The sequence below is a fragment of the Toxorhynchites rutilus genome, chromosome 1 (genome assembly GCF_029784135.1).
Source record: "Toxorhynchites rutilus septentrionalis strain SRP chromosome 1, ASM2978413v1, whole genome shotgun sequence".
Taxonomy (NCBI): Eukaryota; Metazoa; Arthropoda; class Insecta; order Diptera; family Culicidae; genus Toxorhynchites; species Toxorhynchites rutilus.
In genome coordinates this window covers 125,868,662-125,892,138 of record NC_073744.1, presented here as the reverse complement: position 1 = coordinate 125,892,138, position 23,477 = coordinate 125,868,662, and the positions used below count along the sequence as shown (strand labels likewise).

The 23,477-nt window shown below is 38.7% G+C and overlaps 1 protein-coding gene across 1 annotated transcript in view; it reads right to left on the bottom strand.

Moving 5' to 3' along the window:
* The window catches only part of LOC129766260 (uncharacterized), a 200,417-nt gene extending 197,743 nt beyond the window's left edge, over nucleotides 1–2,674 (bottom strand). Inside the window, exon 1 of the mRNA XM_055766777.1 lies at nucleotides 2,054–2,674. The gene's annotated coding sequence lies outside the window, so the exon portion shown is untranslated. The remainder of the gene's footprint in view (nucleotides 1–2,053) is intronic.
* Between the last annotated feature and the right edge of the window lie 20,803 nt (nucleotides 2,675–23,477).

Sequence of the window (23,477 nt, the reverse complement as noted above, 5' to 3'; positions counted from 1 at the left end):
GATCACTCCTCATAAGACAAGTCCAGAATCTGAAGTCCCTATTCAATAAACCATACCACGACCTTCCGGATTTTTTGAATTGATGCCAAATTACCCAATTATCAAGATGTTTTTGATGCAAAAACAGAGGTACTTCATTGCGCTTCTGACTGTACATTGGTGTTGATGAAAAGCTATCTGAACCAGACCGTTTTGAAAATATTTTCCTCAAACCATCAAGCTGCCGCCTGCAAAGTTACGAGTATAAAAATGACATAACACGTCCTTAAGTCCTTCCAGTATGAAGAAATTCTATTGAAGTTGGATTTCTTTTAGTTCTCCTGACATAGTGAAACCCATGGGATTAGATTCCCCATTAGTTTTTGAACCCGCAGCTTTGAAGATGGGATTTTTATGGTTTGGGGAGAATTTTTTTAAAAAGGCCTGGTTTAGATATCTTACCATCAACACGAACGAACAGTCAGAAGTGCAACGAAGTACTTCAGAACAGTTTACTGCTGTCTTTACATCAGGATCAATGTGATAATCAAGTATGGCAAAGTTCCTTCGCTCATTTCTCCATACCCAATTATGAATCACTCTTGTATCTGCTTGGAATAATCATGGCGAAAAGAATGCAGCAAGCAATCGTGAGATTGCACGATGAATCATTTCTCATTTTCCAACCATCTTCAATCGGGACTGAGAGTGAACATAACAAAACAAAGAGTGTAAAACAACATTCAATGAGTGAATACACCTTTGAAAGGATCGCACGAAACAAAATAACGAGTGAGTCAAAATAGACTGAATCTGCATGTATGTATGATTTTATTTTCCTTTGTACTCTTTTCTTGTCAGCATTCAAGTGTACATGAATCTACCTTCCCGCTCACCAATAACTTGCGTTGATATGGTATTTTGCGTTGGTTTAGATCGTTTCATACTAGAAACAAAAAATGCCATTGCAATAGTGCACAGAAAACAACTATCTACCTATATTTTACTGCCGCGATCGAGGCTCAATGATTGCTCATTGAGTGAAAAACGAATGATTTTACAGAGACACTCGCTGGCTCAAGCAAAAGTTTCCAATTTGATTCTTGTTTTCAATGTGTTGTTCCAATTGTTGAAACCATAGACAAGGCAATGCTTTCAAAAACACTTCTTCTTGTGTGAATCCGGCAATGATGTAGGAAATAGTGAATAGCAAAGAGCTATCGGATATAGTACGGTTTCAACAAGGCAGCCCTCAGAAAAAAATGCTCGAAGTACAAAATGTTAAGGTCAGTGTTGAATCACACCAGTAGAAACAAGAAATGCAATACGGACCCAAAAATAGACAACGAAATCAATAGTAATGTTCAGCAAATCTGCAAATCACGATCAGAGAAATATTGGTTCATGTGGAAAATAGTGGAACTATGATTACGAATTTCTACACCAAAATTCGGTGTGATAACCTTTATAATTCGGCAGCCAAAACGGCTCTGGATAATCATGATATTCCTGTTGGACAATTCAATCTAGCCATTCATTAATGTTTCACCATTGAAACTTGAGAAGAACACAATAAATTAGATTTCGAACAACATTACGATGTTTTAATATGTAGGTTTTTGAAATAAAATGAAAAAGTTTCAGGAGAATTCTGGACTGTGGATCAAGTCCAGAATTCTCCTGATTGTAGAATTGGAAATGTCATTGTTCTTAAGAAGATTGCTGGAAAAAAAATTCTGGAAAGACGCCACATTGGATGGAATAATTTAATAGGAAACTCAATGATCAAGACAAGTTTTCAGAGCACATTTTCAGATCAGCGGAGGGGAATGCAGTCAGATCAATTGTTAGTAGATTGATTAAGTTAAGTTCTTCTATCGCATAAGAAGTCCCGGGTATGTACTAGTTTATGGAATAGTTTAGATGGATAGAATTTATACCCACGATCGCGCACAATGTTCTGTTCAATGATCAGGAGTGGAGATTGAACTGATTGAATGCTGACCATTCAACAATTACTTTGAAGATAACTACGTACTTTTATGGCAATTATGAAAATATCAAATATACTTACAATCACGATGTAATGCTGTCACTACCATTCGAAAAGTAATGTCAGTGAGATCGTACGACACAAAGCACGAATCGATTATTCTATTGAGTTAATAATTAACGAATCTCCACCGGTGTTCCCACGAGTTAGTCACCGACTCTTCATCCGACAACACTTCGGACCGAATATTGACTTTCCATTCACAACACTGTGTACACCTGAGCCAAAAGTAACGACACGTGCACTAATCTACGCCAACACTAATAAATTACTTTAATCACCATCAATTTATTATTCTCCCATTCCTTAACCATAGCTTAGAACCAATCCAACGATTACTCGCTTCACTTGAGCTGAAATCACCGGTAAAGAGAACAGCACACCCCCACTCTCAAATCCCCAATCCTTAAGATTTTTCCCACATCCGAACAAGTTAAACTTCCCTTTCCTCTGATGTCACTGTTTCTGTTGACATCGCTTGTGCTCGGGAAAAAAAGAGGACCAAACGATGAAAAACCGTAAACAAATCTTTTCAATGTTTTCGTATGCACACTTTTCGCGAAACGAGATTCGAGGCTTATGGACACTTACGCATTTGGCGAAATGTTTGTCTCTTGACGCCTGAAACTAGACCGCACCGCAAGCATGTTCAAATATTACTGATTTGCCATTCCATCATCAGATGGGGATGTACACTGGACCAAAACAAGCGGACTCGCAACCGGCTCGTGGCTCCACGCTCTCTCTCACCTTCGATGCCGAATAAAATCTCTCTCTTCGGTGGAAAAACTTCGGCCTGTTTAAGCTCCTCTCAGAAAATGGAAAGAGAGTACTCTCGGGTGGACGGAGAAAAGGAAACTCTCCGCCAACGCTTCGCATCCTCCGACGACCGTTCCGCTTGAGGTGGCGGTGGCGTTTTTTTCTGTCTTCTTTTGGGTTTGGTGTTATTTTATTGGATGATGTTATTTATCTGAAACGTGAGCGCGGGGGAAGTCTTAAGGAAGTTATGTATAGCGAAGGCGAAGGCGCTTCGGTTCGGCTCACTCCCACGCTCAGATGTGGACGCGTTTCTCACGCGCCCAAAAACGGCACGCGGGGATGGATTGTTTTCGCCGGGAAACAACCAAAATGATGATGCGTAGTAAATGGTTCTGGAGCACGTGGTTATGCATCAGGTTGGGTCTAGCGAAGAGAGTTCGTGGCGAACTCTAGTATGGTCTGTCTGTTTATTTGGTACTTTCGATCTTCGGTTATAATTAATCATAATTTTTATATCAAAAATTCCGTATCCGTATCCGAGACACGACCGCTTAGGACGTAGGACTACGCAATATTTTTCTTTTGAAATTTTTTGGTTTATCATTTCGGACATTATTTGCGAATGCGTCGAAATTTCATAAATAACGAAGCTAGAGAGAATCGCAAAGTCGTAGTGTTTATATTTTCTGAGAAATTAACGAATTATTGATTTCTCGGTCTGACAGACCAATGCGCGAGTATAGGAGTGTTAATGTAAGACGTAGTCCTACGTCAAAAACAAAGGTTAGGTTAGTACGAACGAGGCATTTTTAAAGTTCTTTTAATTTTTGACAGATGCTTTGTTTGCACGTGTTTTGGATAATCTTCGATTTTTACTTATTTCAAATAGTTACAGGAGAGTTGTGTCACGACACCACTGCATAGTTGACGTAGGATTACGTGAGGCTATTTCTCCCTGATTTTGGATATACAGTGACTCAAACTCGTAATCGTACCATGCAGATCTTTTTCCACTACTTTAGAAAGTCGAAAATAAACTAATGATATATGCATCATTTTAAAGCTTCAGCTTTTAGAATATTTGACTAACATATTTTTATCTTGGTGTGTATAGATGTAGTGGACAAAACTATCTAGAAGAAATAAATAAAAAAAAGATTTCTCTGTGTTCTTACAGAAATTTTTGATTTTACACAATTTTTTGCTAAACAACTGAATAGGAAATTCAATTAGCCTTATCGAGTAGTTTTCGTTTGGTACATGAACGTTATAATGTAGGATATTTCAACACAGAGATATTTTTAGTTGAATAAAAAATTTCTCCCTCGTTTTTTGATGATGAATAATTTAATAAACTTTCGTTTTCATGAATTTGTGGGTGGGGATTTGACTTAAAACAGATAATTGCAACTAATTTTATGAACAAATGAAAATTCAAAAAAAATACCGCAGGACTTTTTTGACAGCCTAATATATGTAAGAATGCGTATGTATACGTGTAAATATCATCACTCCTTGCAATCCTAGAACCTACAAACGTATGAAAACGAAAAAATACTCATAGATTTATGAACATCTTGTACAATATGCGTATAAGTGCTTCTTTAATTTACTCCAAATCGACTAAAAGATACGGTTGAACGTATCAATATGAAACGTTCACAAGTGTTTTGGAAATATACTAGGCTAAGAATTTCCCTGCTACCATTAAAACTTACTGCAACATTTGCAAAATTACAAAAGATTTTCTAAAATCCTGTTTTTGGTACTTTTTTTAAAATTTATACAAAAAAATAAAATAAATTTGTTTTAGTCAAAGCAACAAATTAAACTTGCAGGATAAATGGGAGGAACTTGGACCCCTCATGCAAATTGCCTAATATTTCTAAACCAATACGGTCTAAATAAAAAATGTCACGTTGTATACTGAGCTACACTTGTTTTCTCTCAATCAATACTGTTTAATCATTATATCATGCTTCGAATTACCAAATACAGATCGGACTTGATTATCTGGAGTATTTATTTTTTTTCACTCCGGATAATCGAATCCTCCGGATAATCGAGTCATAAACAGAAACGATTTTTTTCTCGGTAAACGTAATATAATTATGATTTTTACTTATTTAATAAACGATTTCATATAGATTGACCAGTTTGTATGTTTGTGACTTTGTAACTTTGTATCTTTGTCTATAGCGCTATATCACATTAATAGAAATTTATCCCTCTTCCTGTTGACCGATTGATCTGGAACACATCTTTATCTCTGGTGTCATTACAAAATTGCATATTCCATGATCTTGAAAATCCACGATGGCCACCATCCCCAAACAACTAATTACTTTTTAAATGGTTTCATTCAACTTGAACTGTTTGTATGTATGTTTAAATGTTTGTAGGGTAGCCCCACATTAATAAAAACTTGAACCCGTTCCTGTTGACTGATTGATCTGAAATATGGAAGACACCTTTAATTCTACTGTCATTTTAAAATTACGTATTCTATGATCTTGACTTGGAGAACACAAAACATAATAACCCTTTCATTACGGCAGTGTGCTCCGCCGCACTGCGCCGAAAAGTATGCACATCGCGCTGGTGTGATCGAAGAACAGTATGATTTCTATGTCGTCTAAAGACGACGCTCGTACACACAGCTCGTCGCGCGTAACGAAAGGGTTAATGGTCGACTATGTATTTTTTGCAATCCCTCAATATCGGTATCAAATGAAATGATTTGACTAATAGAATACAGTACATCATGAAAATATTCCGAAGAAAATTAGGTAAGAAATAAACGTTGGATTTTCTTTATCCACAGTTAGTTGTTTCATCAAATATCCCACGATTTTATTTTAGTCTCAACATTGCCCTAAATTAATGAAGGAACGGATGTGATAACTACTAACTGCTACTTGTCTAATTATTTTCTAGTTTTTAGTACATTATACCGTTAACTTAAAAAGTTATTTTTTAATTTTTTAATTTTATAGTTTTGGGTAAATTATCTGTATCATTAGTATACTTCTCTACATTAAAACCATTCAAAAAAATATTTTTTTAATTTTTATTCCACACCTAACTTTCTTCGGAATATTTTGATGATGTACTGTATTCTATTAGTCAAATCATTTCATTTGATACCCGTATTGATGGGATTGTGAAAAAATATATATGGCGCCATCTTGTGGTGGCGGCCATGTTGGATGTGCATTTTTCATAAATAACTGCGTTCTACTAGTAAAGCCCATTCATTTGATACCCATACTGATGGGCTTCTGAGAAAATATGAAATCCGCCATTTTGCAGTGGCCGCCATTTTGGATTTGCATTCTTCATAATTAACTGCATTCTACTAGTTAAGCCCTTTCATTTGATACCCATATTAGCTATTCGATATGGTATTATTAAAGGGTGTGTCACATCAAATTGCATCACGGAAAAAACGCTGTAGAAATTCGCCCAGTAGACCGATCCTTTTGAAAATTTTAGACAGTAAAATAAAAACTATTCAACAACTTTTGACATTTTCTTTTTATTCATACTTCGAGCCCAAGCCCGTATGCTCGCACCTTCCTCTTTACCCCGTCCATAAGGTTCTGTACAACGTCAGGTTGTAGTTTTTTTTGAACAGAAATCCATTTTCTCTTGAAGTCCGCCTCCGATTTGACAACTTTTGGGTTCTTCCGGAGGGCCTGCTTCATAATCGCCCAATATTTCTCTATTGGGCGAAGCACCGGCGCGTTGGGCGGGTTCATTTCCTTTGGCCCGAAGGTGACCCCGTTGGCTTCGTACCACTCCAACACGTCCTTTGAATAGTGGCACGGAGCGAGATCCGGCCAGAAGATGGTCGGGCCCTCGTGCTGCTTCAATAGTGGTAGTAAGCGCTTCTGTAGGAATCCCTCAGGTAAACCTGCCCGTTTACCGTGCCGGTCATCACGAAGAGGGCGCTCCGCTTTCCGCAAGAGCAGATCGCTTGCCACACCATGTACTTTTTGGCAAACTTGGATAGTTTCTGCTTGCGAATCTCCGGAACGCTGAATTTGTCCTCTGCGGAGAAGAACAACAGGCCCGGCAGCTGACGAAAGTCCGCTTTGACGTAGGTTTCGTCGTCCATTACAAGGCAATGCGGCTTCGTCAGCATTTCGGTGTACAGCTTCCAGGCTACATATTCCCCACCATGTTTTGCCTTTCGTCGCGGTTAGGAGCCTTCTGAGCCTTGTATGTACGCAGGCCCTCCCGCTGCTTGGTCCGCTGGACGAATGAACTTGACAAATTCAGCTTATTGGCGACATCCCGGACCGAACTTCTCGGATCACGTCTAAACTGCTTAACTACGCGCTTGTGATCTTCACGTGTAAATATCATCACTCCTTGCAATCCTAGAACCTACAAACGTATGAAAACGAAAAAATACTCATAGATTTATGAACATCTTGTACAATATGCGTATAAGTGCTTCTTTAATTTACTCCAAATCGACTAAAAGATACGGTTGAACGTATCAATATGAAACGTTCACAAGTGTTTTGGAAATATACTAGGCTAAGAATTTCCCTGCTACCATTAAAACTTACTGCAACATTTGCAAAATTACAAAAGATTTTCTAAAATCCTGTTTTTGGTACTTTTTTTAAAATTTATACAAAAAAATAAAATAAATTTGTTTTAGTCAAAGCAACAAATTAAACTTGCAGGATAAATGGGAGGAACTTGGACCCCTCATGCAAATTGCCTAATATTTCTAAACCAATACGGTCTAAATAAAAAATGTCACGTTGTATACTGAGCTACACTTGTTTTCTCTCAATCAATACTGTTTAATCATTATATCATGCTTCAAATTACCAAATACAGATCGGACTTGATTATCTGGAGTATTTATTTTTTTTCACTCCGGATAATCGAATCCTCCGGATAATCGAGTCATAAACAGAAACGATTTTTTTCTCGGTAAACGTAATATAATTATGATTTTTACTTATTTAATAAACGATTTCATATAGATTGACCAGTTTGTATGTTTGTGACTTTGTAACTTTGTATCTTTGTCTATAGCGCTATATCACATTAATAGAAATTTATCCCTCTTCCTGTTGACCGATTGATCTGGAACACATCTTTATCTCTGGTGTCATTACAAAATTGCATATTCCATGATCTTGAAAATCCACGATGGCCACCATCCCCAAACAACTAATTACTTTTTAAATGGTTTCATTCAACTTGAACTGTTTGTATGTATGTTTAAATGTTTGTAGGGTAGCCCCACATTAATAAAAAATTGAACCCGTTCCTGTTGACTGATTGATCTGAAATATGGAAGACACCTTTAATTCTACTGTCATTTTAAAATTACGTATTCTATGATCTTGACTTGGAGAACACAAAACATAATAACCCTTTCATTACGGCAGTGTGCTCCGCCGCACTGCGCCGAAAAGTATGCACATCGCGCTGGTGTGATCGAAGAACAGTATGATTTCTATGTCGTCTAAAGACGACGCTCGTACACACAGCTCGTCGCGCGTAACGAAAGGGTTAATGGTCGACTATGTATTTTTTGCAATCCCTCAATATCGGTATCAAATGAAATGATTTGACTAATAGAATACAGTACATCATGAAAATATTCCGAAGAAAATTAGGTAAGAAATAAACGTTGGATTTTCTTTATCCACAGTTAGTTGTTTCATCAAATATCCCACGATTTTATTTTAGTCTCAACATTGCCCTAAATTAATGAAGGAACGGATGTGATAACTACTAACTGCTACTTGTCTAATTATTTTCTAGTTTTTAGTACATTATACCGTTAACTTAAAAAGTTATTTTTTAATTTTTTAATTTTATAGTTTTGGGTAAATTATCTGTATCATTAGTATACTTCTCTACATTAAAACCATTCAAAAAAATATTTTTTTAATTTTTATTCCACACCTAACTTTCTTCGGAATATTTTGATGATGTACTGTATTCTATTAGTCAAATCATTTCATTTGATACCCGTATTGATGGGATTGTGAAAAAATATATATGGCGCCATCTTGTGGTGGCGGCCATGTTGGATGTGCATTTTTCATAAATAACTGCGTTCTACTAGTAAAGCCCATTCATTTGATACCCATACTGATGGGCTTCTGAGAAAATATGAAATCCGCCATTTTGCAGTGGCCGCCATTTTGGATTTGCATTCTTCATAATTAACTGCATTCTACTAGTTAAGCCCTTTCATTTGATACCCATATTAGCTATTCGATATGGTATTATTAAAGGGTGTGTCACATCAAATTGCATCACGGAAAAAACGCTGTAGAAATTCGCCCAGTAGACCGATCCTTTTGAAAATTTTAGACAGTAAAATAAAAACTATTCAACAACTTTTGACATTTTCTTTTTATTCATACTTCGAGCCCAAGCCCGTATGCTCGCACCTTCCTCTTTACCCCGTCCATAAGGTTCTGTACAACGTCAGGTTGTAGTTTTTTTTGAACAGAAATCCATTTTCTCTTGAAGTCCGCCTCCGATTTGACAACTTTTGGGTTCTTCCGGAGGGCCTGCTTCATAATCGCCCAATATTTCTCTATTGGGCGAAGCACCGGCGCGTTGGGCGGGTTCATTTCCTTTGGCCCGAAGGTGACCCCGTTGGCTTCGTACCACTCCAACACGTCCTTTGAATAGTGGCACGGAGCGAGATCCGGCCAGAAGATGGTCGGGCCCTCGTGCTGCTTCAATAGTGGTAGTAAGCGCTTCTGTAGGAATCCCTCAGGTAAACCTGCCCGTTTACCGTGCCGGTCATCACGAAGAGGGCGCTCCGCTTTCCGCAAGAGCAGATCGCTTGCCACACCATGTACTTTTTGGCAAACTTGGATAGTTTCTGCTTGCGAATCTCCGGAACGCTGAATTTGTCCTCTGCGGAGAAGAACAACAGGCCCGGCAGCTGACGAAAGTCCGCTTTGACGTAGGTTTCGTCGTCCATTACAAGGCAATGCGGCTTCGTCAGCATTTCGGTGTACAGCTTCCAGGCTACATATTCCCCACCATGTTTTGCCTTTCGTCGCGGTTAGGAGCCTTCTGAGCCTTGTATGTACGCAGGCCCTCCCGCTGCTTGGTCCGCTGGACGAATGAACTTGACAAATTCAGCTTATTGGCGACATCCCGGACCGAACTTCTCGGATCACGTCTAAACTGCTTAACTACGCGCTTGTGATCTTTTTCACTGACGGAGCATCCATTTTTGCCGTTCTTCACCTTCCGGTCGATGGTTAGGTTCTCGAAGTATCGTTTTAGTACTCTGCTGACCGTGGATTGGACGATTCCCTCCGATGTCCCGATGTGACAACTCCGGATTCTCGAAATGAGTGCACAGGATTAATTCACGACGCTCTTTTTCGTTCGACGACATTTTTCCAAATTTACGAAAAATTTACAGTGAAGCATGGCCAACGTGATCTATACACTCTTATCTGATTATAAGCGAAAGCTGAAGATATAATTACTAAAAATTAAATTTCTACAGCGTTTTTTCCGTGAAGCAATTTGATGTGACACACCCTTTATACAAATTATTCAAAATTTCCGAAATAAAAAAAAATACTCCAGATACTCGAGTCTAAAAATTCCGGATAATCGAGTCTGACCTGTACTACTTTTCATGCTGTAAGCACACATCGTCGTCAATTTCTGATTCAGAACCTTTAGAAATATGAAAAACACAAAATTTTTCTGCTTGACACGCAAAACTTCGTTCTCTCTGCAGCCAGAGCGAACCAAGTAGGGGGAAAGGGAGGAATTTGGACCACCAAAGCAAATCGCCTAATATTTCCAAACCTATACAGTCTAAATAAAAAGTGTCACATTATATACTGAGCTACACTTGTTTGCTCTCAATAAATAATGTTTAATCATTATATGAAGCTTCAATCTACCAAATATTAGGCTGTCAAAAAAGTCCTGCGGTAGTCCGCGAGGTGTCGTTGTAAGCGCGTAGTTCTAGTTGTATTCATTGTATCGAGTCATACTATAGCTTGTTGGAAAGGTATTTTTGCTATAATATAGTCCTTGACAGTGTTTTGTTTGGTTAAGTCGTTCGTGAGTTATAGTGTCGCAAATATGGAGCAAAATAAAGAGAAAATCCGACATATTTTACAGTACTACTATGACAAAGGCAAAAATGCATCTCAAGCTGCCAATAAAATTTGTGCAGTTTATGGAACCGATACAGTTTCCATTTCCACCACACAACGATGGTTTCAACGTTTTCGTTCTGGTGTAGAGGTCGTCGAAGATGCGCCACGCTCCGAAAGGCCTGTCGTCGAAAATTGCGACAAAATCGCTGAATTAGCCGAGAAAGACCGGCATAGTAGCAGCCGTAGCATCGGCCAAGAGCTGGGGATAAGTCATCAAACCGTTATTAACCATTTGAAGAAGCTTGGATTCACTAAGAAGCTCGATGTATGGGTGCCACACACGTTGACGCAAAAAAAAACATCTTTGACCGTATCGACGCATGTGAATCGCTGCTGAATCGCAACAAAATCGACCCGTTTCTGAAGCGGATGGTTACTGGCGATGAAAAGTGGGTCACTTACGACAACGTGAAGCGCAAACGGTCGTGGTCGAAACCCGCTGAAGCGGCTCAGACGGTGGCCAAGCCCTCATTAACGACCAGGAAGGTTCTGCTGTGTGTTTGATGGGATTGTCAAGGAATAATCTATTATGAGCTGCTTCCCTATGGCCAAACGCTCAATTCGGAGCTGTACTGCCAACAACTGGACCGCTTGAAGGTAGCACTCATTAAGAAGAGGCCATCTTTGATATACAGAGGCCGCATTGTCTTCCATCAGGACAACGCCAGGCCACACACTTCTTTGGTGACGCGCCAGAAGCTCCGGGAGCTCGGATGGGAGGTTCTTTTGCATCCGCCGTATAGTCCGGACCTTGCACCGAGTGACTACCACCTGTTTTTGTCCATGGCGAACGAGCTAGGTAGTCAGAAGTTAGCTACAAAATAGGCCTGTGAAAATTGGCTAACCGAGTAAGGAAGCGAGCTTCTATAACAGGGATATTATGAAGTTGGCATCTCGTTGGGAACAAGTCATCGAACAAAACGGCGCATATTTGACTTAAAACAGATGATTGTAACTAATTTTAAGAACAAATGAAAATTCAAAAAAAATACCGCAGGACTTTTTTGACAGCCTAATATATCATAAAATAAAAGTGATGATTTTTGGACATTAAAATTTGATACGGAGTGATTTGGTCCAGTATGTGTTTCATCGAAAAAAACATACTTATGTTTATGTAAAGTAATTTGGGATAATGTTACAATCAGTAACCATGTTTTGGGATCGATACCAGGTGTATTGGCCAGATTCCAAACCAGAAAAGGTGGATTGCCACCATCTCGAATTCTTCATGAATCTTTTCACTGTTGGTCGAGCACTTCAAACGCTTTTGATGCTTGGTGAAAGAAAATCCGTTCTCGATGGCCTACGTTGCTCTTTCAAGCTCCTTCTTCTTCCAACGCTGTCTGTCCATCCTCTTATTGTAATTCAGCGGCATCTGGAATCAATTAGACCAAAGAAAAGTCTCAAACCTGTAGGACCAATTCACACTACAAAAACGTGTCCATTTCACCCCACACAACACGCAATAATTAAAATGCAATCAATTTAATTTATTGTTATCAAACTTACAGTTTCGCTACATCAAATTGTTCCTCTTCTGTAGGCGAACAGAACTTTACTGCACAATATATGAAAAGTTTGTTTAATTAGCGGGAAAAACCTTAAAACCACTATCGGAAAACTCACATTTTTTGACGATTAAAGTGCTTGCTGTGTTTATGCTACTGTTTCCCTCTACTTGTGAAGTTTTACCAAAGTTTTTTTTTACTTTAGGTACATATGGTTCAACAATAGAAGGATATGACATTATAAAAAATCCAAGTTGAGCCGTAATTTTTGAGAGAAGGGGTGGTCCAAATCACCCCGTGTTATCCTACATTCTAGTTATTATCATATCATAGTTATCATAATATCATTATGCAACACATTAGTATTTTGCAACGGCTCTTGACTAATTTCATGAATGGTAGATATATTATATATATATATATATATATATATATATATATATATATATATATATATATATATAAATTAAGTTACATGAGGATATCGAAGAGTTTTTAAAAAGGAAAGACCGGTTTCGCAGAGAGTACAAGTTAGACTGATTTTATTATTACCAATTTTACATCATGAAGCCTAGCCATTTACCTAAAGCCCTTACGCTGCACATTCTATCCAGTCCGTTGTCGCGTCAGGTACAGAGTCCGAATCGATGTTTTACGTTGGTGTCCTAAATTGTTGTTTCGCTTGCGTTCGCGAATTGATGCTACCGATAAACTGTTCCACAGTGATCGGTTCTGTTGCTGTGGGGAAAATGATGTTGCTTGCGTTAACTACTCCCTCATCAAGTTTGGATCGTCCCGATACAATTGTGTTGGGTTGGTGGTTGTCTGCTGAACTGATGTTTGGTTTTTCTTCATTGGGTGTCCTTTTCTTCTGGTACCAATGGTAAACTATGACGATCAAGCCTATAATGAAGCATATAGATGAGAGGCCCAAACTTGTTGATGTTTGGATGAAATATCGGGTTTTAATTATCTCCAGTTGTTCTCGGTTTTGGAAATGTAATTTCTTTAATGTGTGAAAGTCCAGGTTCTGCTCGAATTCGTTTTGTTCAATTTTCACGCCATCCAGAGGCACTATTGTTGGGATAATTCTCGATGGAAATGTAATGGAGCTAAAAGTTTTGTTGTTCAGTGAGATTGTACAGTTCTCGAAAAACAACAGCATCGTTCCTGTTAAAACTCTGTTGTTATGTAGACAGTCGCTTGATAGTGTGACTGTTGTGATTATGACGATGACATGGTTGTCTGTCAATCGTTTTATGTTGGTTGTATTCCGATAGTTCGTAAAGGTACATTTTCCTGGGGAGCCTCGTATGATTTTGGAGAAGCATCTGTCGTCTGAGGTATCGTCTAATTTATCTTCTTCGCAAATGGAATTTTCGCCGATACTTTGGCAACTGCCTTTGATGAAATAGGTGGAGTTTCCGTAGATTGCTGCTTTATGCCAAGGGAGTTTGATGATTTGACCGTTGATTGGAAGTGGTTCTAGGAGAAGACTGGTGAATGGATGTGGTAAAATCTGCGGGACGCCGATGATGAAGTAGAGGATGGATTCCTTGAAGAGGGCTCTGATGTCTAGGTAATCGTATGCTTGGTCTGGATGTAGAATGGTAATATTTTGTTCTTCTAACTTATCTGAGATAAACTTTAGTTCTTCTGCTTCTAGAAAATTCTTAGAAATGATATTTATTTTTGCAAGTTGTATATCTTCGAAAATTGAGTCTAGGTGTTCTTGTATTAGGTCGACTTGATAAGAAATTTTAAATGCCTGTCGGATTGCTGTGAAATTTTGATTGACAAGTTTGTTGGTGATTAGAGATTGTCTGGCTGATATAATTTGTTGCTTGATTATTCTTTGTTGTTCATTAACGGAATCTATTAATTTGTTTATACGTTTTCCTAGATGTTTGTTGATAGTTACTTGAATATTATTTTGCCTTATAAGTTCTTGGTTGCCTTGTTTTAAGTCATTTATATCGTTATCTATTTGGATTCGATCTTCTTCATCTAAATTGCTTGTAATCGCCTTTATGGCTGAGCCTAGAAAATTGAATGCTCCTCTCTTGTTTCTTCTATTTGGTAACAATTTCATATACGTGTTTTGGGCTTTCTTAAATTTGGACTGTAATGTGATATAAACGTCGCTGAAGTCTGTGAATATTTTAAGTCCGTCGATAGTGATAGCGATGTTGTTTAGTAATGGTCTATAGTCTTCCAAGTCTATTGTGTGATATATCTTGTGACGTCCAGTCTTAATTAGTACGTTTCCGGTCTGTAACGTCACTAGTCCCGGGTTTCTGGTCAGGTCATGTATTTGTATCGTTCTCGATGATGAGGTCGTAATGAACGTCAGCGTAATTAGTTTTAGAAGTTGGCTCCGCAACATCTATAATTTAGAAAAATAATTTGTATGGTTTCATTTTCGCCGAATATTTTCTTTGTGTATTTCTCTGCCAGAGTGGTCCAGAAACGTTCTACCTTTATCTTGGACAACTTTGACTGGGAAATACATTTCATTTCCTTTGTTCCTTATTCCTTGTCTTCTATTATATACGGTTTCTTCCTCTCTAAGAACCGGTGGATATTCTCTCTTCTTATTATGGTAACCCAAATTTTTATTTTTAGTTTTATCTGATTGTACAATAATTTCATTGTAGAATTTGTTTCTGTTTTCTAAAATCTTTTCCATATCAAGAGGCTTTCCTCTCCATCCCCTATTCCGTAGAATATTTCCCGGAGTTGTTTTTGTGGTAGAGTGGACTGTGTTGTTGTATATGGTGCAAGCTATTCTAAAAACTTCTTTTTCGTTTATGTCGAGATAATTAGGCTTAGTACAACGATAGATTTCGCCCAAAGTTGAGTGAAACCTCTCCACTGTACCACTTGAACTATGGTTCGGGGGAGTGAAATGGATGTCTATTTTTAAGTTTTCCAGAAGAGTTTTAATTTCGATGGATTTCATTGAGGGTTCGTTGTCAGTAACGATCAAATTTGGGGTACCATAAATGAAAAAGACGGGTGGGTAATGTCGGGGACATAACCGGAGTGACGTAGGACTATACAAAGGGGACAGCTTTTGTTAAATATATTTTAAATATATTGTTTTATTTTCTTCTCCTACGTGAATACCTACCTATCTACCTGAAAAATGGATTAGTTTACTGTTTACTCTTCATGAATATGTTGATGGTTCTGAAAAGAACCTTTGGTGTTGTGTTTTTGTTATCACTCGATATTCCCATCTTGTTCGGTTAAACCTTCCTGTTTAGCTATTGCGTTTGCCACTCGCCACAGCTTTCACAGTTGGAAAATTTCTTCCCATCCAGCTTGTGACATGTTGTTCAGTAAATTACATTTAATGCGACGTGTCGGAGAAACACTTTGCCACTCACTGAAACTAATTGTTGCCTTGATGAGCGCTGAACCGAAGCTGCTCTGTTCTTGATGCGGGTTTTCTGATTGTCGTGAGATGCTTTGCAAGCCAACTCGAGCACTCCGACGGCCGAAACTCTATAATCGCTGTTAGGTATACTGGTGCTCCGGCACCAATCCGTTCGGCCTAGTTACCCTTTCGGAGCAATCAGTGAATGCGACCAACAGGGAACTGGAGACCTGCACGATTCGAGCGAGACTTTGCCTTTCCCTTAACTTGTCCTCCTTTGTTACGTCCACGATGCCGATGCCGTACAACCACACGGGTTTACGGTTTGAAAGAAAATAAGATATTTTTTTGGGGTCCGCGTGTTTTATACTCTAGCGGTACACACTCACAGGATAGAGACAAATCGGCAGACTCAGCCAGAGGGGCGAGTCCAACGAGACGAACGAATGAGCGTTAAAAGGGAGCGATGACAAAAAAATACATTCATTACGATTTGTTCGCTCGTTGGATTCACATGAAGGCTAAAAAGGGTCCTTTTCAGGATCACAAAATTATCTTCAATCTAAAGAGTTTATTGTTTTGTTATCACTCGATATTCCCATCTTGTTCGGCTAAACCTTCCTGTTTAGCGATTTGTTGCCACTTGCCACAGCTTTCACAGTTGGAAAAGTTCTTCCCATCCAGCTTTGTGACATGTTGTACAGTAAATTACATTCAATGCGACGTGCCGAAGCGCCACTCAGTGTTGCATTGGAGGCGATTTTAACCTGTATTTGAACATTTGCGATGACAGTGGTTCAGTGTCGACTTTCAATGTGGGGTCATAATTTGGATCTCTATGTTTACAAAAATGTCCAACTAAATAAGTCGCATTACATGTCCGTCCAATTAGCTAAATGTCGAACTAATTGTAAATTACTGTACTTTCAATTTGGAAACAATTTAAGAATTGATGAAAATTTAATAATCAGGAATTATGGATAATGTTTTAGAAAGCATTGAACTGTATTTCCTAAACTCTTTTTTGGAAGGTTTAATGGCCCTGAAAAGCGCCTTGTTTTATGGAATGGTTCCAATTTAGAAAACTTAGTACTCGTGGTTTTTAAAAAAAACCATTTCGAATGCCCTCGATGCCGCCTTGTTCTGGATTTGCCACCAAAGCAGATTGTGTAAAGAACAAACTTTTTTCTTCTGCTACCTGCTGCCGTTTTGCGATTGCGTTTGCCACACGCTGCAACTGCCTGTTGCTGTCTTGATGTCCACCGAACCGAATGACGAATAATTTGGACCCCGAACTCTATGTTTACAAAAATGTTCAACTAAATATGTCGCATTACATGTCCGTCCAATTAGCTAAATGTCGAACTAATTGTAAATTACTGTACTTTCAATCTGGAAACAATTTAAGAATTGGTGAAAATTGAATAATCAGGAAAGTCCCCAACTATCAATAAGCTCAGAACAACTGCCAAATTCACATACTCATCAGATCCTGGCAAACAAATTATGAAAAAATCAATTTGTGTTTTATTATTATTTTGGATATTATTTTAGAAAGCACTGTATTTCGTAAACTCTTTTTTGAAAGGTTTAATGGCCCTGATAAGCGCCTTGTTTTATGGAATGGTTCCAATTTAGAAAACTTTGTACTCGTGGTTTTGAAAAAAACCATTTCGAACGCCCTCGATGCCGTCTTGTTCTGGATTTGCCACCAAAGTAAAAAGAAAAACTTTTTTCTTCTGCTACCTGCTGCCGTTTTGCGATTGCGTTTGCCACTCGCCACTAGCTGCAACTGCCTGTTGTCTTGATGTCCACCGAATGTGTTCTGATCCGAATGCAGTTTTTCTTATCGTCGCGAGCAGCTTTGCCAGCTAACTCGATCACTTCGGCGGCCGAAACTAAACACGGTTCGAGCGGGATTTTGCCTTTCCCTTCACTTTTTCTCCTTTGCCATGTCCAGATATGGCTGCTTGGGTTGGTTTGTTGATGTGTTGTGATGGGAACCGATGTGGTGTACGGTTTTAATGAGAATGATCGTTACGGAAGGAAGGAAGGTATTGTATTATAGAGACTTTAAACTTTTGCAGTTCATTCGTCTCTAGCCTTGAGAAAGGCCCTTTGAAAACTCTACTCTATTCTACTCCAGCGCTACCTCCGCCCTCTTGCCTTGAGAAAGGCACTCGATCCCTCGCCGTCCAGCCCGTCCAGCAACGATGTTGTCCAGTCGGTGTCCACACAAAGAATGATCGTTACGGCAGCGGAGCGGGGATTTTTAAGCTGACTGGCTGGCTCGAGAATTACGCATGTGTTAGACTGCGACCAATGTTTCGTTCATTTTCTCTTTTTTCTTTCCAATCGTGCTTCATTCTATTTCGCTGCTGCTCTGGTTGCCCGTTTTGGTCGGTTCGATTTGAGGAGCACAAAATGGACCAATCAAAAATGGGCACATAGTGCATTTTGACAATGCTTGATATTTCACAATTATTCAATTATTTATCTCAAGAAAAATGAAATGTTATTCGTTATGATAGATACGTAGATATATTTCCTATCAATTGATGCAAAAACCTTTGCGATCTATTGAGAAATGCTCGAGTTATAAGCGTTCCAAATCTTGCATTTTTTCCTACTTGTTCAGTGCCTAGATTTCCATTTCACCCCCTATATCTTCCGGTTAGACGTAGTCCTACGTCAAAAGTATTTAGTTAATCCTTTACGTACGTCTTGAATGTTCCTAGATTTGATGGGAATCAACGTAGCGTATCTCGAGAATTTATCTAAAAAGGAAAGGAATATATTAGGTGGTTTTAAGAATATATCTAGGTGTATTAAATCTAAAGGCTTTTTTGGGTCCGGAGTGGGTCCGAGCATGATTTTGTATGGATGCCTCTCGTACTTATTTTTATTACAAATGCGGCAGAGCCTTACAAACTGTCGTATTTTTCTTTTCATTGCTGGGAAATAGTACTTGTTTGCTATTTGTCTATTATTTTCCCATATCCCTCTATGCCCATTTTCGTGGGTTTGTTCTATAACAATATTTTGTTCCTCGGCCGTTTTCAGATCTACGAGAATTTTTTGAGAAAAATAAATTTTGAAAGGTTTGCCTCTACTGAAGTAGTTTCTATAGACGATTTGAATCGTCTGTATCAACTTTTCCGGGCAAAGGATGCAGTTTGATCTTTTGGGATCAATGTAATCTTTAAACATTTTAATTAGGTATGGAACTCCAAATATCAATTTCGTAATTTTTCGTCGGAAAACTCGTGGAAATATTTCTTCATAGGTTTCTTCTTCGTTGGGTCCGATTTTTAGAACAATCTGGTTACAGAACTCGTTTAATGGTTATTCTGTGCCTGGGATAAAGTCAGAATCGTCGGTATCAGCAGAGTGGGCCGTGGCTCCGTCTGACGAAGTGTCGCTTTCAGATGTGGAAGAAGAGTTTTCTTCCGCTTCATTGACGTTGATTTCCTCTCGTACTCTGGAAAGACTATCGGCTACGATGTTCTGCTTTCCAGGTCTGTTTTTAATCTCGTAATCAAATTCTTCTAAATAGAGGCTATTATCAAACATAAACCTAGTGCTGATCGGAACATGCACAAAGAATTTTTATATGAGGTGGTTGCTGCATTCAATATTTATACAAATTCTTCAGTAATGGCCACAAGGTGGGTCGAGCTATTTTGCACCCTCATAATACCTAGGAATTCTCTTGAACACTCTCTGAGATTGTAGACATTCGACCTTAGCGAATACCTTTTGAGCTTCGAACACAACAGGCCAGAATTTTGATTTTTGTCCGTAAATGAAAATACATGTGCCGTCACTTCATCTAAATTTCTGAAAATTTGCGTATGTAATACCTCCTTTTCAGTTCATTTTTAACTGATTTCTTAATTTCTAGTTTATGATTTTCGATAGAATGAAAATTAGTTATTAGTTATATCTCGATTTAACAACGATTTCAGTGATTGCCTAATGTTCCGAAGCATCGCAATAGTCATTTAGTTCCCGCCAAATTCGCCCGAACGGAAACGCGACGGAAATAAACACTCGAATTGGATCTCCGCCTCTCACGGGTGTAAAAAAACGCCTTCCACAAATCAAAAGAGCGTGTACCAATTTAAAATCCCATTTCCCGTCACATCCGACATATTCTTGCCAACTTTTGCCCGCACTGGGATGGATAATGGCTTTACAGAAAAAAAAAACAAATGAGTGTTTCATTTACATTCGTAAAGAAGTTGGGTTGAGCGGGGCGGGGTGAAAATGCATTACACAATGACGGGTTAATAAAAGTTATTCTTAAACATCAACACGCCGATTCTAATAAACTCTCGCGAATTTCATGACCGGATGATGATGTTTCGTCACACCCTCAGTGTCCTTTTAATGTGCCGTCGCAGATTTACCATTATGTTTACTGCGGCAACGTGAGGAGACTAAAATGAACCAAAATGAACCGATTCAACGTTTGTTTATTTTGATATCCTTTGAGCACAACAAACGTTCTGTGAAACCCATCTGAACTATTCTTTCCCCCCTGAAGAATGGTCCCTCGTAGACTCGGCGGAATTTCCAGGCCATCACAAAGCTTCGAGCAAAACCTAAGGAAGTGATGGCGCTATAATGAGCGGAAGAGGATAATTATGGTTCTTCCGCTCGGTGAGCTTTCGCGCTATTTCTCACGGGCATTAGGAGGGGCATATGCTGGCAGCGAGTTTGCAGCAGCAGCGATGGAGGGAATTTTAATTAAAACTATGGAAAGCACGCGATTGTCAATTTGCTGCCCCAGCGAATTGTTGCCATGCGGTGGCGGAGGATTTGCTTGATGAGTTCCACCATCTTGTGTCTGCGATTATAGGGCATAGTTTACACACTTTCTTCTGCCCCGCATCCGATGGGGACCATCCGTAATTGATGTTTAATAATGGAATATGGCACGAATTCTTTCCATGTGGGAATGATGAGTGTGTGTTTATGTTAGTTTACGTTATCATTCGACCTCTAACGGTAATGTGGATGATTACCGTCAGAAACACCAAATCGAGAGACAATTTCTCTGTATTTACACCGAAAGTCGTGACGATTCGCAATTGTAAATTCAAATCAGCACTGGTGGAATGCTAACCCGTTTTTCCCGTTATGCACGGTCGACAAGAGCTTTCCAATTCGGTCCAACAAGGATAATTCAATTGACCGTGACACTGCCAACAACAGCCTTCGAAATGATACGATCCGTGCCGTATTTCCTCGGGACTTATGTGTGTTTGACGGCAGTTTGAACACGGGGACAGATGATAAAAGTGATTTTTTCTTTCATAAAATAAAATTCAAAACTATTGAGTTGTTCATAATTTCGTTTCGCAATTCATGAATACATTAATGAATACAATTTTCTCTCGTTCAAAGCTCATTCGTTACACCAAAAAATGGTCTCTCGTGATTAAAAATGCATTCACATTTTTTTCTATTTCAAAACTTACATAAATTTATCCAAAGAAAACATTTGTTCGCACTGCCGCCCCCATTCCACAGCGCCTGCGGGCCCGATACGGATTGTGTCCACCGGTTTGGCGTTGCCATGCAAAGTCGCTCTCTGTTATTGTTGCTGTTCAAATCACTGATTAACACCTGTTAGTGTTCTCATTCGCGTTTCCCAGAGCATAGTTTTGTGTCGGCCGGAACGGATGAATGGGTGCTCGAAGCTGATCATGCCAAGCGGCGGGGATTGTTGGGAAACGATGGAAAACTTGGCGTATAAATTTCATTTTAAATCGAAATTATTCCTGACTCGTAACCCGGTATTTGCCATGCTGCCGTCATTCGTGTGGTGGAAAGGGGACTCTTGCGGTGATGTTGAACATTGCCTAATAACCCTTGGCTGGGTTGATGAGCTTTCCACAGGAGTTGTTAGCGATGGGTTAGCGGTGCCTGTGACTTCCGAGTGTAACTAGTTAGAAGGTGAGATGATAAATGTTTGTACGATGTGTTTATTTTGCCTTCACGGGTTTGCATTTGTGTACATGTCATGTGTAAACAAGTGATTGTTCTCGGGAAATTTTCGAATGCGAAATCATTACTACGCATTTCTGCGTCTTATTGGATTTCATTATAATAACAGTTAAGTTCTTGAAAACTGGCAGTATTCATTTAATTCACATCATTAAAATATCCTACTAAAATAGGTTGCATTGGAAACCAACATCTATAAGACCAGGTGATGATCTTGCTGCTTTGTGTCATTGTAAACAAACAACGCTTCAATTTGTATTCTAGTATATTTGTTTTGGTAACTATCATACACTGCATGATTTTCATATGTGTGCGTGCAAGCGTTGATCGTAAACAAATCTTTTTGTATTTTTCAAGTGTCAAGTTTCTATAAGACCAGTAACGTTTTCCGTTGGTTTTAGTTAGTTTGATTAATAAATCTGGAAAATGCCGAAAGGAAAAATGCTCACGGATAGAGAAAAAAGGTAAACCGATGCATTTCACCAAGAATATGTTGGAATGAGAGAAATTGCTCGTCGGATTAGACGAGCCCATCAAGTAGTTCTCAATTATTTGACGAATCTTCAAAGTAAAAAGAAGAGAACTCCACGTAAATCGAAGCTCCCTGACCGGGATAATCGGGAAATAGTTAGAACAGTTTCGAATTGAAGCACTCTTTGAATCTAAATGTTTCACGGGAGACAATTCGTCAAAATTTGGTAAAAAGTCCATAAAGTTACATAAAGAGGGCTAAATAGGTTAAAGCTCCTAATCTTACATCATCTCACATCGAAAGACGTCTGAGTTTTGCCAAAGCTCACATGAATCAACAGTGAGACATGGTATGTCACGACAAAAAAAACATTTTCAAAAGGATACATTTTGCTATATACCATAACGAAGAGGTCTTCAATTATTTTTTTTACTTTTAGCTTTGCTTTGCTTTGCTTGGTTATCTTCAGTGACGAAAAAAAGTTCATTTTGGATGGTCCTGATGGTTTCAACGGGTACTGGCGTGATTTACGGAAGGAGGAACAATATTTTTCAACCAAGAATTTTGGGGGAGGCAGGATTCTGTGCAACCGGAAAGCTCGAGATAGTTTTCACATCATTCAAGGATTACATACATGTTCTGAAATCCTCTCTCCTACCGTTTTTGCGTGGATTAAGGATCAAAAACTTTATTTTTTGGACTGACTGGTTCGCTTTCCAGATTTTAATTCTGTTGAAAATCTTGGGGGATCCTTGTACGTAGAATCTACACTGAAGGAAGGCGGTACACCACGATTGAAGAACTCAAGGTCGCAATTTTGGAAAAATGGAAAAATATCGAGAAATCCGTTCAGAAAAAATGGGTGGGTTATATCTATGAAATAACCGCAAGGTTGACGTGGAACTACCTTAGCTTAGCAATCATTCGTTTGTATTGATTAAATTCTTGATTGAATGAAACAGTTTCCAAATTCAATTGAGTTCAATATATTTGCTCTGTGAGTGAAAAAAATGAACAAATGCCTTGTAAAGTCAATTAATTTATTGTGATTGATTGTTCTTCGTTACAAGTAAATTTAATGACGGACCTTTTACGTTTGGTATGATGACTAGAA